Below are 26,228 nucleotides of genomic sequence, written 5' to 3'. Positions count from 1 at the left end.
GGAGGGGGGTTGGGGGGGTGGGATTATGGACATTGGGGAGGGTATGTGCTATGGTGAGTGCTGTGAAGTGTGTAAACCTGGCGATTCACAGACCTGTACCCCTGGGGATAAAAATATATGTTTATCAAAAAATAAAATTAAAAAAAAAAAGAATATTCTTCCCAATTCCTCATCTGTCATTAAACTCAGCAGAGATTCTCTCATAATCATTTTGTCATATGCTCCTGTCTGTGTTATAACTTCAAAACTGATTTAAAAATGACACGTTCTCCATTTACAACATCCACCATCTACAAAGACTCTGTAACCAAAAGCATGCCTCGGGATGGCTGAAGACTCCAAGGGGATGGTAGAGTGGCAATTGCTAGGGCAATTTTTTCTTCACATCAGGGTTCTTCTGTTCCCAATATATTGAACCCCATTCACTGGATTTTAAAATAGTGAATATTTTTAAAATACATTTAGCCTGACCAATGTGGGGGAACTCTTGTTGTTAGTATCCCCAACTCTTAAATCATTATCTTCATCTTTCTTATTTATGACAGCAACATCCTCACAGTGAAAGAACGAACACATTTGTGAACCATTTAATGGATTTTTTTCTTTCGTTCTCCAGTGGTTTAGAATTTATAAAATTTATGTGAAAAGGAGTTCTGGATGTATCATATTAACATGTGCTTGAATTTCTTTTCCTTTTAAAAGTTCTATTCTTTGCATTTCCAGTCATAGTTTAGAGTTTGCTGTTGGATTAACCAAATCTATTTCCTTATCCGTCTGTTTCTTCAAGTTAAGTCCAGAGACTTATCAGGAAGCAAAGTATCCTTGGATTTTTTATTCTCTTGAAAACCTGCCTCAAAAACACCTGAAAATTTTAGTTCTGAGTCAGGTTTAAGAGCAATAGAGTATTTTCCTCTAAAGTCAAAGTAATTTTGAATGTCTTTTATTATGAAAACAATAGAACCATCATTCATTTTCTGCAAATAATGTGTGACTTCAACTCTGATTTCAAAATTTGTCCTAATTAAAAAAATCATCTAGCATTTTCTTAACATGGTCTTTATTAACCTGCAGCCTGTTTTGCTGGGCATTTGCAAAACCTGTTGTCTCCAAGTCAAATAGTGATTGCACTGCTATGGAGAAGTCTTTCTGGCTGTCACGCCAAATGACATCTCACTCCTGGAATGCTATTTAATGGGCAACGTTTGGAGGCATTTTTTCAAGTGCATTGCAATCATCTTCCCATAGTTGATTTTTTGTTTTTTGGCTCAGTGTAGAGGCTTGCCATTTGTTCAAGGTATAGCAGCCTTGAAGTAATAGCCTGAGTCAAGGCACTGAATGTAGGCCTTCTCCTGAGAAGAGTGTGGGGCAGGCCTCAGTGAGGAGGCAAAGAAGCATGAAATAGAGGCATTGAGAAGCAGCAGCCCCAAGCTCTGAAGCTCATCTGGAACCCAGAATGGCCCTAGGGGAAGCCAAAGCAGAGAGAACTGCTTTAATTAAGGTGGTAACTGACACTCCTTCCTTGGTCCTTTACCCCCTGTTTGCCAGGCCCTGGCCAAATATTTCACTCCAGTCCCCTTTGCCACTTGCTCCCTTGAGGCCTGAGGGAATGAGTGAAGGGGCTGAAGAAGAAAGCTTTCCCATTATGACAGCGCTCTTTAGTGTTCTCCTTTGCCTACACCTGCCCTCTAGGCTTCTGACCACTTAGGAGACCATTTAATACAAAGGATCAAGTTAGCTTTTCCTAATGCTGTATTTTTAAGCATAAATGTCAGGTGCTCAGAGAGGCCTTCCCTGACCAAAAAAAGGATAATAAGCCTCTCTGTTCTGCTGATGAATTCAAGTGTTTTCTGACTCAGTATAGCACAGGCGCCTGGGCTCTGTAGTCAAACTGCCTGGGTTTGATTCACAGTTGCTCCATTTCTAAGCTATCTGACCTTCAACGAGTTGCTTAACACAGATGTGTACTAGTTTTCTACTGTGCAAAAATGGTGGTCTATTACAACAGTTTTTGGCACAAACCTGCTAAGTAAATGTCGGTTGTTAGACTAATACTCTCACTGCAAGGTGTACGTACACATTTATGGGTCATTGACTTGTTCGATGTTTCTCTCCCCCAACACAGAATAGGATCTGTGTGTGTTTTGTCAATGCATGCCCATCACATAGCACAGGACCCGTCACAGGGACTAAAAAAAACATTTGATGACTTAATTGCTTTTACAGTGTTTCACAGTTGAACAACTGCATTTCCATTGCAACATAATAATAAGTCCATTTAATTATTTACTTTTATGTGCCTTAATTATTTATAGTCAAATTCTTTTCTTTTTCGAGTGTTTGTTCTAGAAATGATATCCTAGCCATTATATAAACCACTTTCGTGTGTGCCTATATATAGACCCACATGCATGCACACACATACAATATATAGTGTACATAAATGCTATTTAAACAACAATAATACAATGAAAACAAATATGCCCACCATCTAAATTAAGAAATAAAAAGTTACCAGTGCATTTGGAGCCTCTCGCATGTCTGCTCCCAGTCTCATATGCCACCCAATACCCACCCTGGGATACTATTCTGAATTGCATATTAATTCTGTTTTTACATCACTTGACAGTTACACCACAAATGTCTGTATCCTATTCCTTTCTTCCTCGAACATTTTTTGTTTTTGATTTATGCTCTCATTTTTGAAATATAAGCTAATATATATGAATTACTTCCCTAGCATCCTTTAAAGGTAAACAATGACTGTTTAAAAATACCGCTATGAAGCTATGGATTTCAACATATTTTATGTATTTTAATCCATCAAAATTATTATTCTGTTTGATGCCCACATTTGTCTACCTTTGGTAAGTAGAAGCCTCTTTAAGTGGGCACCTGGGTTTTTTGGGCATAGCCTCCGTAGTCTTGACCACTTCTTTGCTTTTGGGTATAAGATGCCCAATATTCTTAGCTAAATATAGCACAATATGCGCATTTTCCATCTTACATGGAATAATAAAATTTTTTCAAAGAGTACCTCATTGATGGACACTTGGGTTGTGCCCAGTCCTTTGTTATTATAAATAACATTGCAATGAATAGCCTTGTATATACATTTTCATATATTTTTCAATGTGTCTTTTCTAAAACTATGATCTTGTGGTCACAGAGTATATTCACACACAATTTTAGGAACAACTCTTAAAAAACAGGCCATCTAGTACCTTGTAAGCCATTTATAATCTGGCTGGCTATACAGTTAAAATTGGCTTTCTCATGATAGATGACCAGTCCCACTCTTAGTCCTAATAAAAATAGAGAAAACAGGTTAATTGGACTTTCTTGATAGTCAGTAGGACTTGACTGATGCTGTGTACATGGTTTGCTCATTTGCTTTGTTTATTCAAGATTCTTTCCATCTGGGCTAATGGAGTTGACCTTGAAGCTGAAGCGTGCCTTTAATACTGCTGGGGAACTTGAGTGAAAAGGCATATGGAATGCTGTTACTGGATAATCTATATACCCTGAACAGGGTATGGTTTTTTGAGGGAGAATCAAGCCCCACAGCCAGCATGTAAATAAATTTTTAAAAAATAGCTCTTCTTAGGCACTTCAGAAATGAACCCTACTTGTTTTCTCTCCCCTCATTTCTCTTGCTTCTACTCTTCTCAACTCCCCCAATGGATGACACTTGATATTACCACTTCTTCCTCACTCATTCACTCAACAAATATTTATTACATTAATTTCTATATATTTCCCTGTTAGGATATTATTTTCACTCAGGGTCCATGTAATTTTTTGCAGAAAATTCTTACATTTTTATCTCAATCAAAGTTCACTTTGGATACAGAATGTTTGTCACTGCATTGTTAAGGCAGCTCCCCTACCCCTCCTTAAGACAGACATCAAACTCAAAATCTCCATGCAAAACAATGAAACTGAACCACTTTCTCATACCATACACAAAACCAAACTCAGAATGGATTAAAGACCTATATGTGAGATCTGAAACCATAAAATTACTAGAAGAAAACATAGGCAGTAATTTGTCATTGGGCAAAGCAACATTTTTCTAGATATGTCTCCTCAAGCAAAGGAACAGAAAGCAAAAATAAACTGTTGAGACCACATCAAAAAAAAAAAATTTTTCACAGTGAAGGAAACCTTCAACAAAATGACAAGGCAACCTACCTCATGGAAAAAGAGATTGCAAATGATATATCGATAAGGGGGTTAATAACCAAAATATATAAAGAACTTATACAACTCAACACCAAAAAAAAAAAAAACCCACCAAAAACCAAAAACCAAAACCAGAAACAAAAAAAAAAAACACCCAAGTGCTCTGATTAATAAATGGGCAGAGGACATGAGCAGACATTTTTCCAAAGGAGACATACAAATGGCCAATAGATACATGAGAAGGTGCTCAATATCACTCGTTACCAGGGAAATACAAATGAAAACTACATGGAAAGATCACCTCACCCCAGTCAGAATGGCCAAAATTAACAACACAGGAAACAACACCTGTTGGCAAGGATGTAGAGAAAGGGGAACCTCTTACACTTTTGGTGGGAATGCAAACTGGTGCAGTCACTCTGGAAAACAGTATGGATGGTTCTCAAGAAGCTAAAAGTGAACTACCCAGCAATTCAGCAATTGCTCTACCAGGTGTTTACCCAAAGGATAAAAAAAAAATAGTGATTTGAGGGGATCCATGCAGCCCAATGTTTATCATAGCATTACCAACAATAACCAAATTATGGAAAGAGCTCAATATCACTCAGCATGAGGGAAATGCACAAAACCACAATGAGATATCACCTTACACCCATCACAATGACTTGAATCAAAAAGACAAGAAATAACAAGTGTTGGTGAGGGTGTGGAGAAAAAGGAACTCTTGTGCACTGTTTGTGGGAATGCAAATTGGTGTAGCCCCTATGGAAAACAGTATGGAAATTTCTCAAAAAATTTAAAATAGAATTATCATATGGTCCAGTAATTCCACTACTGAGTATTGACCCAAAGAAAACAAAAATACGAACTTGAAAAGATATGTGCACTCCTATGATTATTGCAGCATTATTTATAATAGCTCAGATATCGAAGCAACTCAAGTGTCCATCAATAGATGAATGGATAAAGAAGAGGTGATATACATATGCAATGGAATATTACTCAGCCATAAAAAAGAATGGAAACTTGCTGTTTGCAACATCATGGATGGACCTGGAGGGTATAATGCTAAGTGAAATAAACCAGTCAGAGAAAGACAAATACCACATGATTTCACTCACATGTGGAATTTAAGAAACAAAACAAACAAAAAAGAGACAAACGGAAAAACAGACTTTTAAATACAGAGAACAAATTGGTGACTGCCAGAGGGAAGTAGGTAAGGGGAAGGGTGAAACAGATAAAGAAGACTAAGAGTACACTTACTATGATGAGCACTGAGTAATGTACTTTTAAAAAAATGCAGTCTGCATTACTGCCTACTAGGAAATGTCTTTTCTCTTATTTGTGTCAATTTGTAATCTTCATCTATCTCTCTCCATCTGACATTCAGTATCTTCCCCAAATCTTGCCAAGTGCTAATTCTTTTATTTAGATTATCTGCTGCATTACAGTGATGGGAGAAATATTTTTACCTCCTTTGAGTGGGAAAAGTAACATCCTTCTTGATTAAGGTACAAACTGTAGATGGAGATATATGTACATCATATATCTCCATTAAACATTAAACATTTTCTTGCCACATGCCCTTTGCAGCCTCTGAAGTTTCTTCTCTATTCAACCATATTATGACTTTTATTATATGGAAAATGCTTGCTCTTGCTGGCACTCTTCTTAGTGACCAAGTGTTTACTTATGGCACAGTTTTAGGTATAGGCAGCCTGCTCTCCTTGGATGAGAGAGATCTGATCTTTGACAGTACCTATCTGAATTCCATGTTACTATGCTTTGCCTATGAAAACAATTATATCAATGAGAATTTCCCCTTTATTTCTTAAAATCAGTCCCCTGGAAAATAGGAAACAACTGTCTCAGAGGATAGTTGGAAGAGAGATACTTCCTAGCTAATTACTTATACAAAAATATAAAAATCTTGCTTCTGACTGGATCAGTTGGTAGAGCATGTGACTTTTGATCTTAGGGCTGTAAGTTCAAGCCCCCCATTGAGTGTCCAGATCACTTAAAATAAAATAAAATAAAATCCTTTAAAAAAAACCTTCCTGAAATTACATATACTCAAGTCCCTTTATTATGAAATGAGTTAGTTGTACCGTTGTATGAAAACATATGAAAGAATAATTATGGAAACATAGGCAATAATAAAACTCACTGGTAAAGGTAAGTATACAGTGAAATTCAGACTGTGTTAACAATATACTGATAGTGCATAAATCACTTCCAATTCTAGTATAAAAGTTGGAAAAAAGTATTAAAAATAAGCATAACTATAATAATTTGTTAATGGATACACAACATAGAAAGGCATAAATTGTGACATCAGTAACATAAAGTGTGTGGGGGGGAATAAAGTATAGAATTTTAATATGTATTTGAAGTTTTTGTTATCAGCTTAAATTAATACTATAGTTAAACTTTGTTTTATTTAAGCCTCATGGTAAACACAAATAAAGAATCTGTAATAGATACACAAAATAAAGGTATCAGAGCATACTCTAACAAAAAATCATCAGATTACAAAAGAAGATAGTAAGAGGTGAAGAAAGAAACAAAGGAATTACAAAACAGCTAGACAACAATTAACAAAATGGCAATGTCTTCACCTACCAGTAATTATGTTAAATGTAAACAGATTAAATTTCCCCAAATAAAAGACATAATGTGCATGAATAAATTTTAAAAAAGAAGATCTATCCATACATTTCCTATACTCGGTTAGTTACAAGGACACACACAGACTGAAAATCAAGGGTTGGATGAAGATATTCCATGTAAATAGTAACCAAAAGAGAAATGGAGTGGCTATTCTTATATCACACAAAATAGACTTTAATAAAACACTAACAAGAGACAAAGAAGGATATTATACAATGATAAAGGGATCAAATAATCAAGATGATATAAAATTACAGATACATATGTACTCAATATTTGAGCACCTAAATATATAAAGCAAATATTAAAAGATATGAAGGGGAGAAATAGCAGCAGTATATTAATAGTAGGGGTCTTCAACACCTCACCTTCAACAATGGATAGACTGTCCAGACAGAAAAACAAAAGAGAAACACTGACAAAATGAACCTAATGGTCATTTACAGAGTATTGCATTCAACCTTAGCAGAATACTCAGTCTTCTCAAAGGCATATGGAATAATATCCAGGAGAGGTATTTAAGGTCACAGAATAAGTCTTAACAATTTAAGAAGACAAATCATATCAAGAATCTTTTCTAATCACAGTGGTATGAAATTGGAAAATTCACAAATATGTGGAAATTATAGAATACACTTGTAAACATTCAGTGGGTCAAAGAAATAAAAAAATCTCAAAACATAAAATGGAAACACAATATACCAAAGAGGGATGCATGTCCCCATATTAAGAAAGGAGAAAGATCTTAAGTAAGCAACCTAACTTTACACCTTAAGAACCTAACTTTACACCTCAAGGAACTAAAAAAAAAAAAATTTTTAAAATTTAAAAATTAAAAAAAAAGGACAAACTAAGCCTTAAAATAGAAAGAAGGAAATAAATGAAGTAAAGACTGGAAACAAAATGAAAAATTCAATGAAACTAAGAGTTTTTTTTTTTCCTTTTGAAAGATCAACAAAATTGACAATATTTTATTCAGACTCAGGAAAAAAAGACAGGACTCAAAGAAATAAAATTATAAATAAAGGAAGAAACAGTGCATCTAATGCCACAGATTCTGTTTAGAAAGAGAAAGGATTATAAAAGACTACTATGGGGCACCTGGGTGGCTTAGTCCATGATCTTAGTTCATGGCTTAGTCATGATCTTGGGGTCCTAGGATTGAGACCTGTGGTAGGCTCTGCACTCAGCACAGAGTCTATGTGGGGTACTCTCTTCCTCTCCCACTGCCCCTTCCCCTGCTCATGCTCTCTTTTTCTAAAATAAATAAACATATTATTTAAAATAAAAAGTCCACTATGAACAATGATATAGTATAAAATTAGATAACCTAGAAGAAATGAATAAATTACTAGGAATATATAACTTGCCAAAACTGAGTCATAAATAAGTAGAAATTCTGAACAACACAATAACCTATGAGGAGAATTAATCAGCAATAAAAAACCTACCAAAATACTAGCAAACTGAATTCAATAGTATATTGCAAGGGTCATATGTCATGATCAAGTGAGATTTATCTCTGGGATGGAAGGATGTTTCAAAATATGCAAATCAATAAGTGTGATATACCACGTTAACAGAATGAAGGATAAAAATCATACAATTATCTCAATATTAGAGAAAGAAACATTTGACAAAATACAACACAACATCCTATCATGATAAGATTCTCAACAAATTAGGTCTGGAAGGAAAGTGTCTCAACATAATATAGGTCACATATTACAAGCCCAGAGCTAACATTATACTCAATGGTGAAAAGCTGAAAGTTCTTCCTGTAAGATCAAGAACAAGTCAATGATCCCCATTCTTGCCACTTGTACTCAACACAGTACTAGCCAGATCAAATAGGGAGGAAAATGAAATAAAAGATATCCAACTCAGAAAGGAAGAAGTAAGATTATCTTTGTTTGCAGGTTACAGGATCTTATATACAGAAAACCCTAAAGACACCACCAAAATTTGTTTGAACTAATAATTCAAAGCTGTAGGATACAAAATCAACATACAAAAACCAGTTGCATTTCTATACACTATCAATGAACTAGCCAAAAAAGAAATTAAGAAAACAATCCTACTTACCATAGCACTGAAAACAATAAAATGTTAGGAATAAATTTAACCAAGGGGTAAAAGATGTATACACTGATAATTATAGCACACTAATGAAAGAAATTAAGTAAGACACAACTAAATGGAAAGATACCCCATGTACATGAATTAGAAGAATTAATATTTTTAAAATGTCCATGTTACCCAAAGCAATCTATGGAGTCAATGAAATCCCTATCGAATTCCAACAGCATTTTTCTTTTTTTTTTTTTAAAGATTTTATTTATTTATTTGACAGACAAGAGATCACAAGTAGGCAGAGAGGCAGGCAGAGAGAGAGGGGGAGGCAGGCTCCCCGCTGAGCAGAGAGCCGGATGCGGGGCTCGATCCCAGGACTCTGGGATCATGACCTGAGTCGAAGGCAGAGGCTTTAACCCACTGAGCCACCCAGGTGCCCCAAAGGCATTTTTCGTAGAAATAGAAAAAACAATACTAAAATTCATATGGATCCACAAAAGACCCTCAATAGCCAAAGCAATCTTGAATAAGAAAAACAAAACTGGAGGCATCACACTGTTTGATTTGATTTGTTTTTGTTTTATACCATCTCTCTTATTTAATTTAATTTCAGAATACTTAACATATAATATTGTATTAGTTTCAGGTGTATAATATAGTGATTCAACAATTCTATACATTATTCAGTGCTTATCATGATAAGTGTACTCTTAATCCCTTCATCTATTTCACTCATCCCTCCACCAGCCCTCCCCCATCAGATTGTTCTCTATAGTCAAGAGTCTGTTTTTTGGTTTGTCTCCTTTTTCCTTTGTTTTGATTCTTAAATTCAACATAAGAGTGAAATCATATGGTATTTCTCTTTCTCTGACTAATAATTCACTTAGCATAACTTGGTGTTTCTTGTGTTTTTGATTTTAGCCATTCTGACAGGGGTGAGGTGGTATCTCATTGCAGTTTTGATTTGAATTTCTTTGATGATGAGTGATGTTGAGCATCTTTTCATGTGTCTCTTGGCTCCATTTATGTGTTTTCTTTGGAGGAATGTCTGTTCATATCTTCGTGACATTTTTTAATTGGATGATTTGGTTCTTTTTGGTATTGAGTTGTATAAGTTCTTTATATATTTTAGATACTAACCCTTTATCAGATATGTCATTTGCAAATATCTTTTCCCAAATGTTAGGTTGTCTTTTAGTTTAGTGGATTGTTTGTTGGGTTAGCAAGGTTTGAGCAGATCTGCTGTTGGAGGGGACAGATCCCCAGAAAAGTGAAGGAGTGGGGTGCACTGTTAGCAAACTAGGTGGAGAATATTTGTGCTGTTGTAGACCTTCAGGTGTCTGTGTATCTAGCTTTGGTGGTAGAGGAGAGAAATGGTGCCTGCCAGCTCTTTTGTTCATGAAAATCTCTACCAAAGATCCCTGCCCCTTTAGCACATGCTCTGAGCTTAGTAAATAAATCTCCTTTCTGTATACCCCAGGTATTTTTCAAACTGATGCTTTTATGCTTTATCTTAGCAGGGCTGTTTGTTGTGCTTTCTCTTTAAGGGTGGGGACTCAATTCCATATTGCCCTCAGGCTCTCACAGAGCTGAGTGGCTGGTTTTTAGTTTTAGCTATTAAGCCCCACCGATTTTAAGAACTTGCTAAGGTAGGCTCCTTGGGTTTTGAAGGCCAAATGTTATGGGTATTTATCTTTCCAGTGCAGGTACTCCATACCTGATGTGCCTGGGGTGCCTGGGGTGAGATTTGCTCCCTTCCCCTCTTTGTGCCCTCAGTGTCCCTCCTTCCTGTGGACTTTCTCATGAGTTGGTTTGGCTCCTGACCACATCTCTGCCCTTCCTACCTTCTTCTATGTGGCCTCTTCTCTATATTTAGCTGAAGAGAGTCTGTTCTGCCAGTGTTCTAGTCATTTTCTGGTTTATTTACTCTGATGTGGGTGTTATCTAGGTGTATCCATGGGATGATGTGAGCCTAGGACCCTCCTACTCTGTTCTCTTTCCCTGAAGTCCACACTGTTTAATTTTAAAATATACTATAAAGCAATAGTAACTTAAATAATATGGCACTGGCATAAAAACAGACATAGAGACCAATGGATCAGAATAGAAAGTTCAGAAAGAACTCCACACATTTTAAGTGTACTGATCTTCAAAATAGCTCCCAAGAACATACAATGGGGAAAGGATTATGCTTCAAAAAATGGTTTGGGAAATTTGTAAATCTACATGCAGAAGGATCAAATTGGACTCATCTCACATCATATACACAAATAAAGTCAAGACAGATTAAAGACTTAAATGTTAAGACCTGAAAACCACTTGAAGAAAATATAGAGAAAAAGCTCCTTGACACTGATCTGGGCAATGATTTTTGGATATGACTCTAAAAGCATAGACAACAAGTAAAAAATTAGACAAATGGAATTGCATCACACTAAAAAGCTTTTTCAAGAGTGAAGAAACAACCTAGGATAAAATATATCCAAACCACATATAAAATAAGGGATTAACATCCAAAATACATAAGGAACTCAAGCAACAGTACCAAAAAGAGAAAGAAAGAAAGAAAGAAAGAAAGAAAGAAAGAAAGAAAGAAAGAAAGAAAGATGGATCCCAATTAAAAAATGAGCAGTGGAACTGACTAGACATTTCTCCAAGAAGACATACAAATGGCCCACAGGTATACGAAAAAGTGTGAAACATCTTTAATCATTAGGGAAATGCAAACTAAAACCACAATGAAATATCATCTTACATTTATTAGAATGGCTACTATCTAAAAGATAAAAGGTAAGTGTTGTCAAGGATGTGGTGAAAAGGTAGTGGGCCAGGTGCTGGGATGAAAGGATTAGGGCTCTAACACCTGTCAGAATGGCTAAAATCAAAACAACAAGAAATAACAAGTATTGGTGAGGATGTGGAGAAAAAGGAACACTGTACACTGTTAATGGGAATGTGAATTGGTACAGCCACTATGGAAAACAGCATGGAGGTTCACCAAAAAATTAAAAATCTAACTACCATATGATCCACAATCCTACTTCTGGGTGTACACTGAAAGAAACAAAAGTTGTATCTCAAAGAGGTATCTGTGGTCTGGATGTTCATTGCAGCATTATTCACAGTAACCAAGATATGAAAATAACCTAAGTGCCCACTGAAGAATGAATGGAAGGAGAAAATGCGGTACAGATATGCAATAGAGAATATTATTTATTCACAAAAATGAAGGAAATCCTTCTATTTGTGACATGAATGAACCGGAGAACATTATGCTAAGAGAAATAAGGCAGACACAGAAAGACAAATACTCCTTGGTCTTACTTAAATATAGAATTTGAAAAAGTCGAACTCTTAAAACCATAGAATATAGGTTACCTGGGGCTGGAGGCTGGAAAATGTGAGGAAACATTGATCAAATGGTACAAAGTTTCAAATATGCAGAATGAATAAATTATGGAGATTAAATGTACAGTATGGTGACTCCAGTAAACAAAACTACATTTTGTACTTGGAATTTGCTAAGAGAGTAGGTAATTGTTTTCACCAAAAACGTAAACTATATGAGGTGACTGACATATTAATCAGCTTGATTGTGGTACACACTTTACAATGTATACATGTATTGAAAGGTCATGTTGTATACCTTAAATATATACAATTTTTGTCAATTGTCACTCAAGCTAGGAAAAAAACCTAAATCCCATGATTTTTAACATTATAGTACACTGATTCCCTAAAGTCATTTGGGCATGTGTTCGGTTGCTATTCTAGATGCTAAGCAAGATCTAAGTGGTACTAAGTGTTAGATGAATTGATTGTTTGCCTTTTACAAGAAGGGCATGCTCAGATTCAGAGCAGGGTTTTCCTAAGCAATTTGTTTCTGGGTAAATTACCCAAATCTACATTGAGAAGGTTTCAGGGCTAGGGCTGGGTTTTGCACCAGTGCTTTCTAGCTTGCAAAATCACTTTCCAATATTACACTTTCAGTCTGGCTCTGAGGCTTGATTCCCTTAAATGGCCTGACATGTGAGGTCATCTCCAGGTAAATCAGCTCTGCTTTTTGACTTTCATTTCTTCTTTTCCATTAAGGTAGAGGTCTTACATACATACCCCTTACTGGACTAAACTATAGAAAGCCAAAGGAATATTGTTTACTGAAGAAAAGGGACACTATCACAAAACTTTACTTCTCTGTTACAGAAATATCTAAGCTTTGAAGGTCAATCAAATCCAAATCCTGTGACACATATAGAGCTCAATTATATTCACACTTTAGTTTCTTCACTTGTAAAGTGTATACAAAGTTTCTTATAAAGTACTTAATTTATTTATTCATCCATATTTACTGTTGATTCACAAGCCCTTGGGGTGACCCTATTTTAGTTTGTTTGGTCTGCTGTCACAAAGTACCATGCCACAAACTGTGTGGTTTAGAACAACAGAAATGTACTCCCTCACAGTTCTGGAGGCTAGAAGTTCCAAAATCAAGGTGTCAACAGAACTGTACTGCTTCTCAAGGTGCCAGGGGAGGATCCTTCTTTGCTTTTTTTCTAGTTTCTGGTGTTTGGCTGATAATCTTTGCCATTCTTGGCTTGTAGATGTATCACTGCAATCCCACATCTGCACGCGCTGTTCTCCCTGTGTGTCTTCACAGGGTCTTCCCTGTGTGTATATCTCTTTCTGTGTCCCAATTTCTCCTTTGGGTAAGAACACCGGTCATATTGGATTAGGGATCACTCTAATGATCTCATTTGGATTAACTCTCTGAAGACTCTGTTTCGAAATAAGGTTACATTCTGAGGAGTTAGGACTTTGACCTATCGTTTTTGGGGATACAAATCAACCCATAATAAATGCTAAGATGAATAAAAACAGTCCTTGATGTCAAAGTGATTCCTACTTAGTAGGGGAGATTAGCTGTACAGAAATAAGTGTTCTACAAAGCATCAGGTAAGGGTTTTAAGTGAATGACCATGCCAGCTCTGAGGAGAGAGACCACTTTGAATGGACAGAATATGGAAGGAATAGGATTTGATGTTCCTGTTATCTAACACAGAGGACAATTTCCAGTGTACATCAGGAACTATTTTTAAATAGGTTGCAATAAAGTATTTTTGTGTCCATCAATAGCTGTCATATTTCTGAACACCCCTGTTCCCACACAGTCCCTCTCTAGCCTCCTTATCCTGCATTGGTTTTCATAATACTACACATAATGCTACACATAATCTGACATATTTTCAGATGTTCATTGTTCATTCAGATTTTCATTCCATTCACATCATTTCAGATGTTCATTCAGATTTTCATATGTTCATTGTTTATCTTCCCCTAGCAAAAGGTAAGCTATTTGAAAATAGGACCTCTGTTTATCTTATCTCTGTATTCCTAGTGACCAGACCAGGGTCTTATATGCAGTAGGTACTCAATAAATACTTGGTCAACAAATGAACACATGAATTATCCAGCACATAGCTTGAAACAGCAGCTTGTTAGATTTTTTTTTTTTTTACTTCCTTTTCCTGAAAAGGATCAGAAAGGCAAGTGGCCTTGGGGCCAAGCAATCACCTCTAGTGGTGAGAGAATCTTCTTGCAGTGTACCAATTTAAGGGATTGAAATGAGGCCTGCTAAGTAACTAAGATTCCAAAGAATGTGCTGGGCCATTCCATGGTGGCCAGGAGCTCCGTGTCAGGTAAGAAGAGAAACAGAAATTGGCTGCCAGGGCTAATTTATGTAATTCCATTCCATTTTCCTTTTGGCTTTTCTTTGTAAGTTAACAGCCTACGCAGCCACCCCCTGCAATTTCCACAGCATGACAGTCAGGAGGAATCCTGTGGCCAGAAAGCATTGCAGTACAACGCAAATGGAGGGGTTCAGCAGAACTGCAGTGTCTGTTCTTTCATTTCACTATCAGACAATGGCACAATTACAAGCAATTACTTATTAGATGTTTGAAAACTATTGTAAAAAGCCAGCACCGTTTGCCAAAAGTAATTTAATCAAATTGAGCATAATTGCACCCTGAACTGAAGTTTTCTGATTTGCCCACATTTAGATGACTCCACAGAAATTATTTAGCAAATGAATGAATAAAAACACATAGACAAAAATCCCTGCGCAGTTGATGGAACTGCATGACATCAATATTGAAGGCCACAGATCTTTAAATGACTTAAAATGAGATTTTTGACAAGTAGATAGGAAATAAGCTCATATATGCTTGATAGAATGTAAAACACAAAGGAACATAAGATATATTAAGGTTCAAGAATCCATTTGCTATTTTGATTGGAAATGAGTAACAGTTATAAATTTCATGTTGATTAATGGCATTTTTTAAAATAATAAATATGGGGCACCTGGGTGGCTCAGTGGGTTAAGCTGCTGCCCTCGGCTCGGGTCATGATCTCAGGGTCCTGGGATCAAGTCCCACATCCGGCTCTCTGCTCAGCAGGGGAGCCTGCTTCCTCCCTCTCTCTCTGCCTGCCTCTCTGCCTGCTTGTGATCTCTGTCTGTCAAATAAATAAATAAAATCTTTAAAAAAATAAAAATAAATATGACAGCAATAATACAAGTTTTCACCAATTTGGATGAGGGGAGTTTTAAATTTGTTAAAACTCTAATTTAGAAGATAGCTTAAAAAAAAAAGTTTCTTGGGGTGCCTGGGTGGCTCAGTGGGTTAAAGCCTCTGCCTTCAGCTCAGGTCATGATCTCAGGGTCCTGGGATCGAGCCCCACATTGGGCTCTCTGCTCAGCGGGGAGCCTGCTTCTCCTTCTCCCTCTGCCTGCTGTTCCACCTACTTCTCCACTCTCTTACTCTGTCAAATAAATAAATAAAAATATTTTTAAAAAGCGAGTTTCTTTACTTTTTCATATACATAGTAGTTACATTGGCCAACTATTGTCTTGTCCTATAGGGTCTAGTATTTTCTGTGAATTGATGAGAATGGATCTGAATTATTTGTAAATTGATGCTTAATTATAGTAGGTTCTCTGATGAGGTTTTTACATTACATCTCATGTTTGTTTACTGATAGGCTATTGGTTTAGCAGTCCTATCTCTATGTGTCTTATTTTTCTTTTTACCAAATGATTTTGTCAGTACATGCTTGTATATTTATTTTTTAAAAGATTTTATTTATTCATTAGAGAGAGCGAGCACAGGAAAATGAGCAAGGGGAGGGGCAGGAGAGGGACAAGCAGGCTCCCCGCTGAGCAGGGAGTCCAACATTGGGCTTGGGGCTCAATCCCAGGACCCTGAGATCATAAGTGACTGAGCCACCCAGGTGCCTCAGTAAAGGCTTGTTTATTTTTAAAAAATCAAGCAATACACAAATACGAAAAGGTAGAAGTCACTTCAAAGCCCATTACCCAGAAACAACCACCATTAACATTAGTGAACATCATTCCATCATTCCGTCATTCCATCTCTCTATGCAAATATACAAGTAAATAGATGACTAGATAGATTCATGAAGTAGTTTTAGAAAATAGGATTATACTGTGTTAATTTTAAGTTTAAAAGGAGTACACTGAAGTTAACTTGAATTTAGTAGAAGAAAAAGAAATCAGAGTAAAATTGAAAAGCATTGTCAAGGTTAAGCAAAAAAAAATAAGTATTATTCTAAAAATGTTAAGTTCCTTGGGAGATTTTTTTTAGAGAATACTTGTTACTTATTTTTATTTTTCCAAGGCTATTAGCATTTAAATTGACTTCAAAAATCCCAATTCCTATAACTGCTCAGTTTTAACTCTGTTAAAAAGCATTCAGTGCTTACTATTAGTTTTTTGGCCACAACCTCTCCATCCCGAAAATTCTGTATTTGGATTAATCTTTTAGGTGACTGGCTGCATCATCAACTAATTTTTTCAGGTAGGGCTCATTGTGGCTTTTGAATGTGTGCATGTTTGAAGAAGCTTTTTACCTTTATACACAAAGGACGACTTGATTGGTTATAAAATTATATGCCATGGTTCCCCACAACCCTCGCACCAGGATTGCAGAAATGGCTCTGCTATCTTCTTGCCCGGAGTATTGTGCTTCCATTTACCATGACTTCTCCATTCATCGTTTCTTTGGTTAGATTTCATCATCAAGTCATTTTTAAAAATTTTTTATTTTTTTATTATTTTTATTAACATATAATGTATTATTAGCCCCAGGGGTACAGGTCTGTGAATCGCCAGGTTTACACACTTCACAGCACTCACCATATCACATACCCTCCCCAATGTCCATAACCCTAGCACCCTTTCCACAAACCCCTCCCCCTCAACCCCACCACCCTCTCCCTACCCCCCACCCCCAGCAACCCTCAGTTTGTTTTGTGAGATTAAGAGTCTCTTATGGTTTCTCTCCCTCCCTATTCCATCAAGTCATTTTTATAAGGGTTTTGTTTTCCCAAGATCCCTTCATCTTAAATGCTGCTGTGGAGAAGTCCGAGGCCAGCCTAATATCTTTATTTCTCTTTTGTAAGTGCTTTCCCCCCGCTTTGGCTGGATGACTGAAGAATATCTGAAGGCAGTAAGTAATGGCTTTTACTTTCAAGAGTTCAGTCTTGACTTTTCTCTAGGCTGTCTATCCATGTCATCAGTCTGATTCTGACCAGATGATGGGTATCAGAAAGAATTTTCAAGTTTTTATTAACTACTTTTTTCCGTTAAGACTAGCTCTGCAGGTTTTGGTTGAGTCAAATCCCTTGATATATCACTCTAGAATATCAGGATCTTCTTTTTTCCCACTGGCCATGACTTTTTGGAAGTGTTTGGTAGGAGATTATAGCTTTATGTTAATTTTCTGCTGGTAAAGTTACCACCCTTCCCATTTTTATTGTTTAAAAATATTGCTGTCGTTTTTCATTGCATAAAATAATTTTCCTTCATTCTTTGGACTCATCTGAAAGTAGAACACAATATTTGTTTGTCTGATTTTTCCCATCATTTTATTCAAACATACAGCAAAGATGAAAGAATTTTTCAGTTTTTTATTAACATATAATGTATTATTTGTTTCAGGGGTACAGGTCTGTGATTCATCAGTCTTACACAATTCACAGCACTCACCATAGCACATACCCTCATCAGTGTCCATCACCCAGCCACCCCATACCTCCCACCTCCGACCACTCTAGCAACCCTCAGTTTGTTGCCTGAGATTGAGTTTCTTATGATTTATCTCCCTCTCAGATTTTGTCTTGTTTCATTTTTTCCTTTCTTCCACTATGATCCTCTGCCTTGTTTCTCAAATTCCACATATCAGTGAAATCACATTATAATTGTCTTTCTCTGATTGACTTATTTCACTTACCATAATAACCTCTAGGTCCATCCGCGTCATTGCAAATGGCAAGATTTCAGTTTTGATGGCTGCATAATATTCCATTGTGTGTGTGTGTGTGTGCGTGTGCGCGCGTGCACGCGCACGTGTGTGTGGGTAAACATTATACATATCTATCTATCTATATATCTATCTATCTATCTCACATCTTCTTTATCCATTCATCTGCTCATGGACATCTAGGCTCTTTCCATAGTTTGGCTACTGTGGACATTGCTGCTATAAACATTCAGGTGCACGCGTCCCTTCGGATCACTACATTTGTATCTTTAGGGTAAATGCCCAGTAGTGTGATTGCTGGGTCATAGGGTGGCTCTATTTTTAACTTCTTGAGGAACCTCTACACTGTTTTCCAGAGAGGTACAGCTTGCATTCCTACCAACAGTATAGGAGGGTTCCCCTTTCTCAGCATCCTTACCAACACCATTTGTTTCCTGACTTGTTAATTTTAGCCATTCTGACTCAAGTGAGGTGGTATCTCATTGTGGCTTTGATTTGTACTTCTCTGAAGCTGAGTGATATTGAGCACTTTTTCATCTGTCTGTTGGCCATTTGGATGTCTTTGCAGAAATGACTGTTCATGTCTTCTGCCCATTTCTTGATTGGATTCTTTGTTCTTTGGGTGTTGAGTTTGCTAAGTTCTTTATAGATTTTGGATACTAGCCCTTTATCTGATACATCCTTTGTAAATAGCTTCTCCTATTATGTCAGTTGTCTTTTGGTTTTGTGGACTGCTTCCCTTGCTGTGCAAAAAGCTTTTTATCTTGTTGAAGTCCCAATAGTTCATTTTTGCCCTTGCTTCCCTGGCCTTTGGTGATGTTTCTAGGAAGAAGTTGCTGTGGCTGAGGTTGAAGAGGTTGTTGCCTGTGTTCTCCTCAAGGATTTTGATGGATTCCTATCTCAAATTTAGCTCTTTCATCCATTTTTAGTCTATTTTTCTGTAAGGAAATTGTCTAGTTTCATTCTTCATGTGGCTGTCCAATTTTCCCAACACCATTTGTTGAAGAGACTGTCTTTTTTCCACTGGACATTCATTACCGCTTTGTCAAAGATTAGTTGACCATTGAGTTGAGGGCCCATTTCTGGGTTCTCTAGTCTGTTCCATTGATCTATGGGTCGGTTTTGTGCCAGTACCATGCTGTCTTGATGACAGCTTTGTAATAGAGCTTGAAGTCTGGAATCGTGAAGCCACCAGCTTTACTTTTCTTTTTCAACATTCCTCTGGCTATTTGAGGTCTTTTCTGGTTCCATATAAATTTTAGGATTATTTGTTCCATTTCTTTGAAAAAAACTGATGATATTTTGATAGGGATTGCATTAAATGTGTAGATCCCTTTAGGTAGCATAGACATTTTAACAATATTTGTTCTTCCAATCCATGAGCATGGAATGTTTTTCCAATTCTTTGTATCTTCCTCAATTTCTTTCATGAGTGTTCTGTAGTTTCTAGAGTATAATCCTTTACCTCTTTAGTTAGGTTTATTCCTAGGTATCTTATGGTTTTGGGTGCAATTGTAAATGGGACTGATTCCTTAATTTCTCTTTCTTCTGTCTCATTGTTGGTGTATAGAAATGCAACGGAATTCTGTGCATTGATTTTATATCCTGCCACTTTGCTGAATTACTGTATGAGTTCTAGAAGTTTTGGGGTGGAGTCTTTTGGGTTTTCCACCTAGAGTATCATGTCATCTGCAAAGAGTGAGAGTCTGACTTCCTCTTGGCTGATTCAGATGTCTTTTATTTCTTTTTGTTTTCTGGTTGCTGGGGCTAGGACTTCTAGTACTATGTTGAACAGCAGAGGTGATAGTGGACATCCCTGCCATGTTCCTGACCTTAGGGGAAAAGCTCTCAGTTTTTCCCTATTGAGAATGATATTTGCCATAGGTTTTTCATAGAGGGTTTTCATGATACTGATATTGTACCTCTACACTGTATCTCTACACTGTGTAGGGTTTTGATCAAGAAAGGATGTTGTACTTTGTCATATGCTTTTTTTCTGCATCTATTGAGAGGATCATATGGTTCTTGCTTTTTCTTTTATTTATGTAGAGTATCACATTGATTGATTTGGGGATGTTGAATCAACGTTGCAGCCCAGGAATAAATCCCACTTGGTCGCAGTGAATAATCCTTCTAATGAACTGTTGGATCCTATTGGGGGCTAGTATTTTGGTGAGAATTTTTGCATCCGTGTTTATCAGGGATATTGGTCTGTAATTCTCCTTTTTGGTAGGATCTTTGGTTTGGGGATCAAGGTAATGTTGGCCTCATAAAACGAGTTTGGAAGTTGTCCTTCCATTTCTATTTTTTGGAACAGTTTCCAGAGAATAGGTAATAATTCTTCTTTAAATGTTTGGTAGAATTCCCCTGGGAAGCCATCTGGCCCTGGACTCATTTTGTTGGGAGATTTTTGATTACTGCTTCAATTTCCTGGCCAGTTATGGGTCTGTTCAGGTTTTCTCTTTCTTCCTGGTTCAGTTTTGGTAGTTTGTATGTTTCTAGGAATGCATCCAATTCTTCCAGATTGCCTAATATTTTGGCATATAGCTACTGACAGTATATTCTTATAACTGTTTGCATTTCTTTGATGTTGGTTATGACCTCTCCTCTCTCATTCATGATTTAATTAATTTGGGTCCTTTCTCTTTTCTTTTTGATAAGTCTGGCCAGGGGGTTATCAATCTTATTAATCCTTTCAAAGAACCAGCTCCTAGTTTTGTTGATCTGTTCTACTGTTCTTCTGGTTTCTATTTCATTGATTTCTGCTCTGATCTTTATTAATTCTCTTCTCCTACTGGGTTTAGGCTTCATTTGCTGTTCTTTTCCTAGCTCCTTTAGGTGTAGGGTTAGTTTGTGTATTTGAGACTTTTCTTGTGTCTTGAGAAAGGCTTGTATTGCTAGATACTTCTCTCTTCTCTCTTAGGATGGCTTTTGCTGCATCCCAAAGATTTTGAACAGTTGCATTTTCATTTTCATTCATTTCCATGAAATTTTTTTCAATTCTTCTTTAAATCCTGGTTGACCCATTCATTCTTTAGTAGGATGCTCTTTAGCCTCCATGTATTTGAGTTCTTTCCAACTTTTCTCTTGTGATTGAGTTCAAGTTTCAAAGCACTGTGGTCTGAAAATACGCAGGGAGTGATCCTAATCTTTTGGTAATGGTTGAGACCTGATTTGTGATCCAGTATGTGAACTATTTCTGGAGAATCTTCTATGTGTACTAGAGAAGAATGTGTATTCTGTTTTTTCAGGATGGAATGTTCTGAATATATCTGCGAAGTCCATCTGGTCCAATGTGTCATTTGAAGCCCCTATTTCCTTGTTGATCTTTTGTTTAGATCTATCCATTTCAGTGAGGGTGGTGTTATAGTCCCTACTATCATTGTATTACTGTTGATGTGTTTCTTTGATTTTGTTATTAGTTGGCTTGTAAAATTGACTGTTTCCATGTTAGGGCCATAAATATTTACAGTTGTTAGATCTTCTTGTTGGATGATATAGTGTCCTTCCTTATGTCTTATTATAGTCTTTGGCTTAAAATCTAATTTATCTGATATAAGGATTGCCACTCCAGCTTTCTTTTGATGTCCATTAGCATGGTAAATTGTTTTCCACCCCCTCACTTTAAATCTGGAGGTGTCTTTAGGTCTAAAATGAGTCTCTTGTAGACAGTATATCGATGGGTCTCGTTTTTTATCCAATCTTTTGTGTCTTTTGATTGGGACATTAGGGTACCCATTTACATTTAGGGTAACTATTGAAAGATATGAATTTAGTGTCATTGTATTTTCTATAAGGTGATTATTACTGTATTTTGTTTCTCTTCCTTTCTGGTTTATGTTACTTTTGGGCTCTCTCTTTGCTTAGAGGACCCCTTTCAATATTTCTTGTAGGGCTGGTTTGGTGATTGCAAATTCTTTTAGTTTCTGTTTGTCCCAGAAGCTTTTTACCTCTCCTTTCATTTTCAATGACAGTCTAGCTTGATATAGTATTCTTGGCTGCATATTTTTCTCGTTTAGTACCCTTCCAGTGAGCACTGTTATACTCACTTGATCAGTTAATGCCCAGTCAAGAGACAGAAACTACATCAGAATTTTGAACAGGCAAATTTAATATAAAGAACCGTTAGCTGGGTAAAGGCTGGTTGAGTAGAGGTAACATCATTTCTCATGTTAGTGCAGTACTTTTTTTCCACTTCTAAGATTATCACCTTCTTGTACCCACTATTGGCAGAGCAAGACCAGAAACTAGTTAGCAAAGGAGAGAGTGAGTTGCAGAGTCCAGCTTCAGAATCACAAAGTGGGACCAAGAAAGGATAGGGGTGGAGATATGAGGCAGTCAATTACTGGCACAACCATTTCCTGGATCCTACCATTAACATTTTCTTATATTTGTTTCATCACATATCTATGCACTGGTGAATTCTTTTATTCATTCATTAATTCATTATAGTTTTGATGTATTAGAAAGTAAGTTGTAGATTGTAGGCATCAGTATACTTCCATTTACATAGTTCAGCACACATGGCATTAAGTAGAATCTGTAAGTTTTTTCAATTTTAAAAATTATAGAATTTTTAAATAAAGAAATGTGAAATTAAATTACATGCACAAATTCACTGATTTTTGAAAAATTCATACATCTGTGTAGCTCTAGCCCCTATTAAGATATAAAATATTTTGATTGTTCCCAGAAAGTTTCTTATCCCCCTTTCCCAGTCAATACTCTTCCTCTGCTCCCTGACACCAATGTTCTAATTTTTTTTGTATCACACATTAGTTTTCCTTTTTCTAGAACTCCATAAAGATGAAATCATAGAGGGGCACCTGGGTGGCTCAGTGGGTTAAGCATCTGCCTTTGGCTCAGGTCATGATCTCAGGGTCCTGGGATTGAGCCCCGCATGGGGAGGGGGTCTCTGCTCAGCGAGGAGCCTGCTTCCCCCTCTCTCTCTGCCTGCCTCTATGCCTACTTGTGATCTCTCTCTCTCACTCTCTCAAATAAATAAATAAAATCTTTTTTTTTTAAAAAGGTGAAATCATAGAGCATGTACTCTTCTCCCATGTCTGGGTTCTTTCCCTCAGTGTTTTGGTTTTGAGATCTGTCAGTGGCTTCAGTCAATATCAATAGTTTATCTCCTTTAAATAATGAATAGTATTCCATTGTATAGATATGTCATAGTTTGTTTATTCATGCTCTTATTAATGAACACCTGGGTTTTTAGTTTGGACTATTGTGAATAAAGTGTTATGCACATTCTTAAATAATTTGGCTTTTACAGACAAGGTCAAATCTGTGTGTGTGTATGTGTATGGGTGTGCGTGCGTGCACTTTTTCATAGTATCTTATATGTGAGTAAGAATAAAGGGACTTGCATTCCAACACAGGGAGCATTATCCCTATTCCCAAATTTAAATAACAGAAATTTTATCTATGTTTATAGATAAGGATAGGGGAAAGCAATTGAATACAGTCAACGGTGACTGGCTGAATCAATGTTCCTCCTTACAAACTGATGTGTAAGTATAGATATTGCCTCAGTCTGTTATTACTTCTCATTTGTCTATTTCTCCTGTTACAAAAAACATACACAACATGCATTGACAGACATATACACTGGCAACTTTCTCTATATTTTCTTTTAATAATTCTAATAGCTATTCTCATTTAATCATACACAACATGCACTATGTGGGATTTATTCTTAAAGTATTAATTTTAGTGTTTCTTATATTAAAAAATATTTGATAATGATAGCTTTAAAGTTTTGATTAATATGGTAACTGTTCATTTTTATTTGACTATAAAATAAAAATTCGGAAGATTTTCTGCCTTTGTTTTATTAATTGTTAGAAATTAATCAGTGATCTCGCAATAAACTAAAAATTCAATGTGCTAAAAGGCTTTATAGAAGAAGTGAATGAATCAGCTAATAGTATCTATGGAAATAGAGAATAAAAGAGGGGGTAAAAGCTTAGTAGAGTTTTAAGGTAATTTTTTAATGAATGCAACCCTAATTTTTATTCTTAGGGGATGTGACCCATGCTTGTTACCAGAGTTTATAAAAATCATTTTGATCATTTAAATTTTTAAATTTCTTTCTCATTTTGTTTCTGACTTGCACTAACACGAAACATTTTATTTAATAATAACAATTGCATTACAGTATTTGTATTTAAATATAGGCTAATGCCAATTTTCAAATGTATTGAGCACCAAGTATTGAGTATCAAATGTAATGTTTAATGAAGTCAGTAGTTTTAAATTCAGAACACATTTTCTCAAGGAAGCAGTGTTATGAAGGTATTTCATCCCTCAATCATATCTTACTTTAGATTTGTATAATGTTTCACCACTTAGAAGAGTCTTCTGTTTTCCCTGCATTCACTTTTTTCTCCAGACTCTAGATAAGCCGCATGAGTCAGTCCTTTTGTTAATAACAGTAACTAGCTCCTCACTGCAATCAAGGTTAAGTTCTAGGTCTTTTGCATTTTGGTCCTGCCTGCTCTTGTAGCCCTGTCTTCCAACCCACCTGGGCTTCAGGTTCCCTTGCTCCAGCCAGCCCAAGATCTTTACTTACGAGGTATTTCAGAAACACATTGTACTTTCTGACTCCTCTTTGCTTTTGCACATACTGTTTCCTATGTTCTATGGTTTTACCTATTCTGTTTTCTGGTCCTCACTGTGGCCTGGATGAAACACCCCTAAAGACTGTTCTTTTTCCTTTGCTCTACTTCCAAGATCATTTAATAGCCCTCTGGTTAGAATTTGCCTACCTACATAGATCTGCCTTCAATGAAGGAATATATGGGCCAAAATTTCTGGATTTTGGAAGCTAAGGGTCAGACCCAGAGCAGTAGGAAATTCACCCTGGTCAGAGTCACCTTGGTATCTCTCACCAGCTAGCCAGATTACCCTTATCTGTCCCTCCTTTTCCATCTTGTCTTTTAAAATGTTAGTTCACTCTCCCCTCTGTCCTTCTCCCTCTTGGTTTTCAACATTTGTTTGCTTTTTAAGTGTGGAGATAATGTGTATAAAGTATTTAGCATAGTAGCTGGCAAATAGTGAGATCCTGTAAAATGTTGGCTAATAAAAACAAAACAGCAACAATTACAACAGAATCTTTGATATATGTCCTGAAAAGAGTAAGTCTACTTTAGTTTTTTTAATTTAAATTTAATCAGCCAACATATAGTACATCATTAGTTTCAGATGTAGAGTTCAATAATTCACCAGCTGGATATAACACCCAGTGCTTATTATATCATATGCCCTCCTTAGTGCCCATCACCCAATTACCCCATTCCCCACTTACCCCCCTCCAGCAACCCTCAGTTTGTTTCCTATAGTTAAGAGTCTCTCATGATTTGTCTCCCTCTCTGATTTCTTTCTATTCCATTTTCCCTCCCTTTCCCTATGATCTACTACATTGTTTCATATTCCATATATGAGAGAAACCATATGATAATTATCTTTCTGATCGACTTATTTTGTTCAACATAATGCCCTCCAGTTCCATCCATGTAGGTGTAAATGGTAAGGATTCATCCTTTCTGACGGCTGAGTAATAGTCCATTGTATGTATGTATGTATGCATGTATATATATATATATACATGCATATATATATATATATATATATATATATATATACATACACACATACACACCACATCTTCTTTATCTATTCATCTGTTGATGGACATCTCAGCTCTTTCTGTAGTTTGGCTATTATGGACATTGCTGCTATAAACATTGGGGTACAGATGCCTCTTTGGATCATTACATCTGTATTTTTGGGGTAAATACCTAGTAGTGCAATTGCTGGGTCATAGGGTAGCTCTATTTTTAACTTCTTGAGGAACCTCCATGCTGTTTTCCAGAGGGGCTGTACCAGTTTGCATTTCCATCAAAAGTGTAAGAGAATTCCCCTTTCTCCACATCCTCACCAACATTTGTTGTT

The sequence above is a fragment of the Enhydra lutris genome, unplaced genomic scaffold, assembly GCF_002288905.1.
Source record: "Enhydra lutris kenyoni isolate GAN:26980312 unplaced genomic scaffold, ASM228890v2 scaffoldscaffold65, whole genome shotgun sequence".
NCBI lineage: Eukaryota > Metazoa > Chordata > Mammalia > Carnivora > Mustelidae > Enhydra > Enhydra lutris.
The sequence above is the reverse complement of the archived record's forward strand: the minus strand, read 5'-3'. Positions refer to the sequence as shown.